This window comes from Nuphar pumila, chromosome 6 (assembly GCF_984573655.1).
Source record: "Nuphar pumila chromosome 6, dmNupPumi1.hap1.1, whole genome shotgun sequence".
NCBI classification, from domain to species: Eukaryota; Viridiplantae; Streptophyta; class Magnoliopsida; order Nymphaeales; family Nymphaeaceae; genus Nuphar; species Nuphar pumila.
In genome coordinates, this window is record NC_143254.1 from 92,614,465 (window position 1) to 92,619,974 (window position 5,510).

General features: G+C 38.3%; 1 pseudogene; it reads left to right on the forward strand.

The window, feature by feature from the left end:
* Positions 1-2,729, forward strand: LOC149835166 (large ribosomal subunit protein uL3c-like; annotated as a pseudogene).
* The last annotated feature ends 2,781 nt before the right edge of the window (positions 2,730-5,510 follow it).

Consider the following 5,510-nt stretch of genomic DNA (forward strand, 5'->3'; position numbering starts at 1 on the left):
AAAACCCTACAATGGCCTTAAACCCTACCACCACCTCCCCACCATCTCTATATCCCTCCCCACCAACAAAACCACAACCAAAACCCCGTGCCCAATCGAGAGGCGGCCCATTGAGCATGGAAGCCGGAGTTGGGGTGATGGGCACCAAATTGGGGATAATGACGTACTTTGAGCCGGGTGGCAAGGTCATCCCCATGACGGTGGTGGGCTTCCAACATCGTCACCCAAGTGAAGACGGAGGCCACTGAGGCTACAATGCCGTCCAGGCCGGGTACCGGAGGGTCAGGGACAAGAAGCTCACCGAGCCCGAATTGGGACATCTCAATAAGGTGGGCGCGATCCCCATGAGGCATCTGCAGGAGTTCCGGGTGGTTTCGGTAGAAGGATTCGAGCCGGACCAGAGGTTGGTCCTTGATGACATCTTCAACGAAGGCAATCTCGTCGACGTTTCTGGGAAATCTATCGGAAAAGGGTTCCAAGGTGCCAAATTCACCATTACCATCTTCGTGAAATTTATCTTTTTTTTATGCTATAGTCCACATGTTTCCTTCGATGCATAATTTTGATTTGGATGGATTACTTGATCTGTTTATTATTATAGTATGGTTTTTATGTTTGATTCTGATTTATATTAGTTTTATGTATTGAAATATGCTGGGTCATGTTCTAGCCATTGACAAATTCAAGAATCATGATATTTTGGGTTTGTCAAACTCAAACTAATGCATGAACACTGAGGATCACTGTGTATGTTAGCGTGGTTCCATTTGTGTTTGATAAGTTAGTTATAGAATGTTAAGTCTCGGATGGAGTTATGCACTAGTTATTTCCTAGGTTTCTGCAGGATATAATGGCGGTTTAGAGATCATAGAATAGAATCGTTTTAGGCAATGGGAATATGGTCTATGTTGTACGATTTATATTTCCCTGTTTAACGCTTGGAAGGCTATGTCCATTTGTTTATCAGCCCTAGTCACAGTCCATTGTATTGTCACTTGTCTATACTTGATCTTTTTGAATGCTAGTCAAGTTATCTATGACTAATTGTCTATTGTGTCAATGCTTTGATAATAGTGCCAGTTGAGCTGAATATTGGTATGGGTTGTTTGCAGTCATCTGAGTTGGTTGGTCAATATTTCAACTTGAGTTATCTACGTCTTAATTATATTAATTATATGAGGAATGAAAACCTACCCACTTAAAAACATACCCAACCTACCCACCACACGTCTTATTGGATTTTTAGTGTTTTTTTCAAAAGTCCGACTGCACAGATGTGATCTATATGCTTATTTTTATAGGAATCAGATCTTGGAGCATTTGATTCTGATGAATGGATAGGTTTTTATATGTTTCAAAAATCAATGACTTACAATTTTCATAAATTTTCGTGGTTCCAAATACCGTTTTTTCTATCCAAAATTCATGATCTAAGTGTCGATTTCTAGTAAATCAATCATGCTGAACACATCTGTACAGCCAGAATTTTGAAAAAAACACCAAAAATTTTCCATTGGGTAGGTTTGGCATATTTTTTAGTGGGTAGGTTTTCATTCCTCTTAATTATATACCTGTACATTCAATTCCCTTGTAGGGCATTTATTTTCTGCGACAGTTATTGTTTGTGCTTCCCCAACTCAAGAAAAATCTGTGGAGCATACTTTTTTGGGAAACGATTGATTTTCACAGGGATTGAGTTTCTATATTTACCAACTTATGAACCATGTACCTTCCTGATAACTTGTTTTCAGGATTTTTTTGTTTTTTCCTGTGCTTCTGTGCGCATGTGGAACAATGATCACTTATACTTTCACATGAGCAATTTCATGCATTCCTTCCTATTTAAAAAAAAATTCATATGCTTTCTGGCCCAAGAAAAAGATAAAACCAGTTTTCTGTCTTCTACTGCAAACACACGACCAGAACTTTTCTTTTGCAAATCTATGATGATTATTGAATATCAACTATTAGTGGCACCTCTAGTAAAAAGTATGAAAAACTATTAAAAACAAATGATTTTTTATTTGTTTTCATTTGATAAGATGGTTAAAAATCAATTGTCAAAGGCATTTCTAGTAAATTCTCTTAAAACAAAGTGTTTTTTGTTGGTTTTCCATTTTATAAAGCTTGTGCTTGAGCAAAGCAAGGTTGGATCAAGTTTGAGCCAGTCTTGAGCCTGCACTTTTGTGTTAACCAATCCTGATCTGCTTAGCACATGGCTACTCTCTGCTTGTCTACACCCATAGTTATCGTTTGGAGTTTTCTAAAGGTTAATTGAATGCTCATTTGGATTTCTTGTATCGTCAGATCGTAAATTGTGTTAAATCCATATACAGCCAAGGAAAAGCATTGTTTCCAATTCCTCTGCATTGAAAATTGTGGAAAAAACAACACAGATATGCTTGGCTATTCATTTTTTGTTTGATTTGTGCAGGCGGGATCAAAAGACACAATTTTAGACGTGGTCCAATGACTCAAGGTTCGAAAAGTCACAGGGCATTGGGTTCGATCGGTGCAGGAAAAACACCTGGGCATGTATATAAAGGGAAGAAAGAAGATGCCTGGTAGGATGGGAAGGACCAAAACAAAAATCCAAAAATTGCAGATTGTTAAAATAGATAGTGAGCTTCGGGTTGTGATGATTAAAGGAGCTGTTCCTGGTAAGCCAGGAAATCTTGTGCGGATAACACCTGCAAAGATTGTTGGCCAAAAACATACCGAAAAATTAGCAGGGATATGTAAAGCCCTTTCAGTTCAGTTAGCATTCAAACCGAAGAGCTTCTATTTCCTCTCACGAGTCACCTACTGTGACTGGAAACCTTGTACTAAATTCATCTGTCTCACAAAGTGTTGCAAGCAAATTGTTCATTTTTCTAGAAACAATCAACTTTCCTTTTAAATGAAAGAGATACTTTGACTATGATTTTCATGTATGCAAGGTCAACAAGAGATGATAACAGGTACATGTCGTAGTTCGCAATGCTACAATGTGCCAAATTTACCAGACATGCAGTCTCTGTCACAGGACATCTGCTATATGTGTCGCCACATATTCATCTGTAGATTTGACATGCTATGGAAAATTCGAACTTAAGCTTTTGATTGCCTACTGCTGCTTGTAACTATTCATCTTGCAATATGACAATTAGTTGCTGAATGTAGGGTACTCCTCCATTATGTAGATTATTTTGTTATATCTTGTTATTTACCATGTAATTGGCATTTTAGTGCAATCATGTTGACCTTTTTGCGAAGTGAAGAAATTTAGATAAAAGCATCCACCATGCAAATCTTCTTTCTTCCCTTAATAATCAAGGGCGCCGCGTGATTGACTGATATTAATCAAATGTGTTAGCAATTGGATTAGTAGTGCACCATATCTTAACTGTGGGTCTCGTGTTTTGAACCGCAGGGTGTTATCCCCAATCTTTATTGCAAAAAAACTGATGGCTTGACTTGAATAATAACGGGACTACATAAGGAAAATTTAAGACAATAAGATATCCTCCACGGTCAAGAAAGATCATGGGCATTCATAGGGTAGTTGGTTCTCCATTTTGTTGAGTTGGTAATTAGCTTCTTCATCAAGTGTTAATTTTCTCCCTATATTTAGTGCTTGCCTGGTTGTAGCCTTCTAGTTGTAGATAAAGGGGATTTTACATCTTCCTTTTGGCTGTGTACAAAGGAACTTGGAAGTTGTATATAAAGTGTTCCCTTTTTCTTGTCTGAGCGATATCAATATGTGCAAATAAACAAACCAAGGAATATGACTTATGAATTTCTCTTTGCAAGGTAGAAAAAAGAAGGGTTCAAAAGAAGGAAACGCTGAACAAGTAGTTGTTGCTTTAGGATGCCATGCTGAACTTTGATGATTTTTTCTAGTTTTTCATCACTTATAATAGTAATGAGATTTAGTTACTAATATCCATATCTTTGTAAACATACTGCAGTGAACCGCATAAAACTGCTCATAAGGTTTCACTTGGCTTGCTTTTAGGTGGCTTTGATTACCATTTAGCAACTGGCACAATCAAAGAAAATATGACATGATCTTTAGTAATAGCTCTTCTGATATATAACATTTGGATTTTATTTTATCATTGTTTAATAATCTCTGCTGATACATGTAAAGTTGGTCACTAGATTTTAACATTCTTGTACCTTATGATCGGAGTTTTAAACTGGTGTGCTTGGGCATAGGCCTTGACTTGCCTTGTTTGTAGATTTTAACACCTACTCCAGTGTTCAGGGAAAGTTGGAAAGATGGTTGGTTCCATTTTATACCTCTGTGCGGATGTCATCGTTAACGAGTGCATGGTGTCAATTAAATGCCATTAGGTGGTTCTTTATCCAAACATACTCCGAGAAATAAGGTGTTTATTATCTGAAACAACAGAAACAGGGTGTGATGTCACTTGATTTTTATGCTCCTCTCTAAGAAACACAGAATGTTCTCACATTTTTTTTTAATATGGCTCAATCGAAGCACGTGCTGGCATTAGCAAGATAGACCTGGCCCTTTAACACCTCATCTGAAGGAATACAGAAACATGGAGAAGAAGCAATTCAATAATGCTTGGCAACTTGCAGGCGATAAGAAGGTCCCAAAAACTGAATCACTGATGCCTATAAAAAAAAACTGAATCACTGATGAAGATACTCAGGTAAACCGCATATACTGGCTGTTCACGCTCGTAATGGCTATGTTCGTAGGACAGTACTGTATGAACACTTGCAGGAAATGCAGCTTGGGGAGCTGCTTTGGACCCTAATTGGGGATTGGAATGTCATTTGATCCCCAGATGAAAGAAAAGGAGCATCGTCTGATTCTATTGCTATACATGAGTTTAATGATTTTCTTGCTTGTCTTCATCTCTCGGAGCTTCATAATGACTCTTTGAAATTTACTTGGAGCATCTACCATTCGGGGTCTCTCCCACGTGCTAGCCGGATTGATCGTGCATTTGTTAATGCACCTTTGATTTCTTCCTTCCCACGCTCTTCCTTAGCATCCATTCCTAAAGGCGTCTCAAACCATGTGGACCTTCTTTTTGATTCAGGGATGTCTGGCTTTAAAGCTAAGATTCCTTTCCAGTTTTTTGAAATGTGGACCTTGGTTGGTCCCGGAATGTGAAAGTACTATGAGTGATGCGTGGTCTCCCCTGTTCGTGTTGTGCCAATGTTCATAGTTGCCCGTAAACTTGAGGAGCTGAAGTGTAGATTAAAACTCTGGCATGCTAGCAGAATGGGAGACATTGAGAAATATAAAATAAAGCTCCAAAATGATATTATGTCTGCTCAAAGGGAGAGTGAGCGGGGAAGTGCAACTGCTGTCGATAAAGTCTTGTTCCTTTGCTACGAATTTCAACATTGCCTTAAAATGAAAGAATTATTCTGGCTGCAAAAAATAACGGGTGCTAAGCCAAGGAGATCTCAACATTGTTGGGAAAAATTGTGTAGGCCTACATATGTACAATCACACGTTATGTACTGTCTAAATGTTTAGGCCC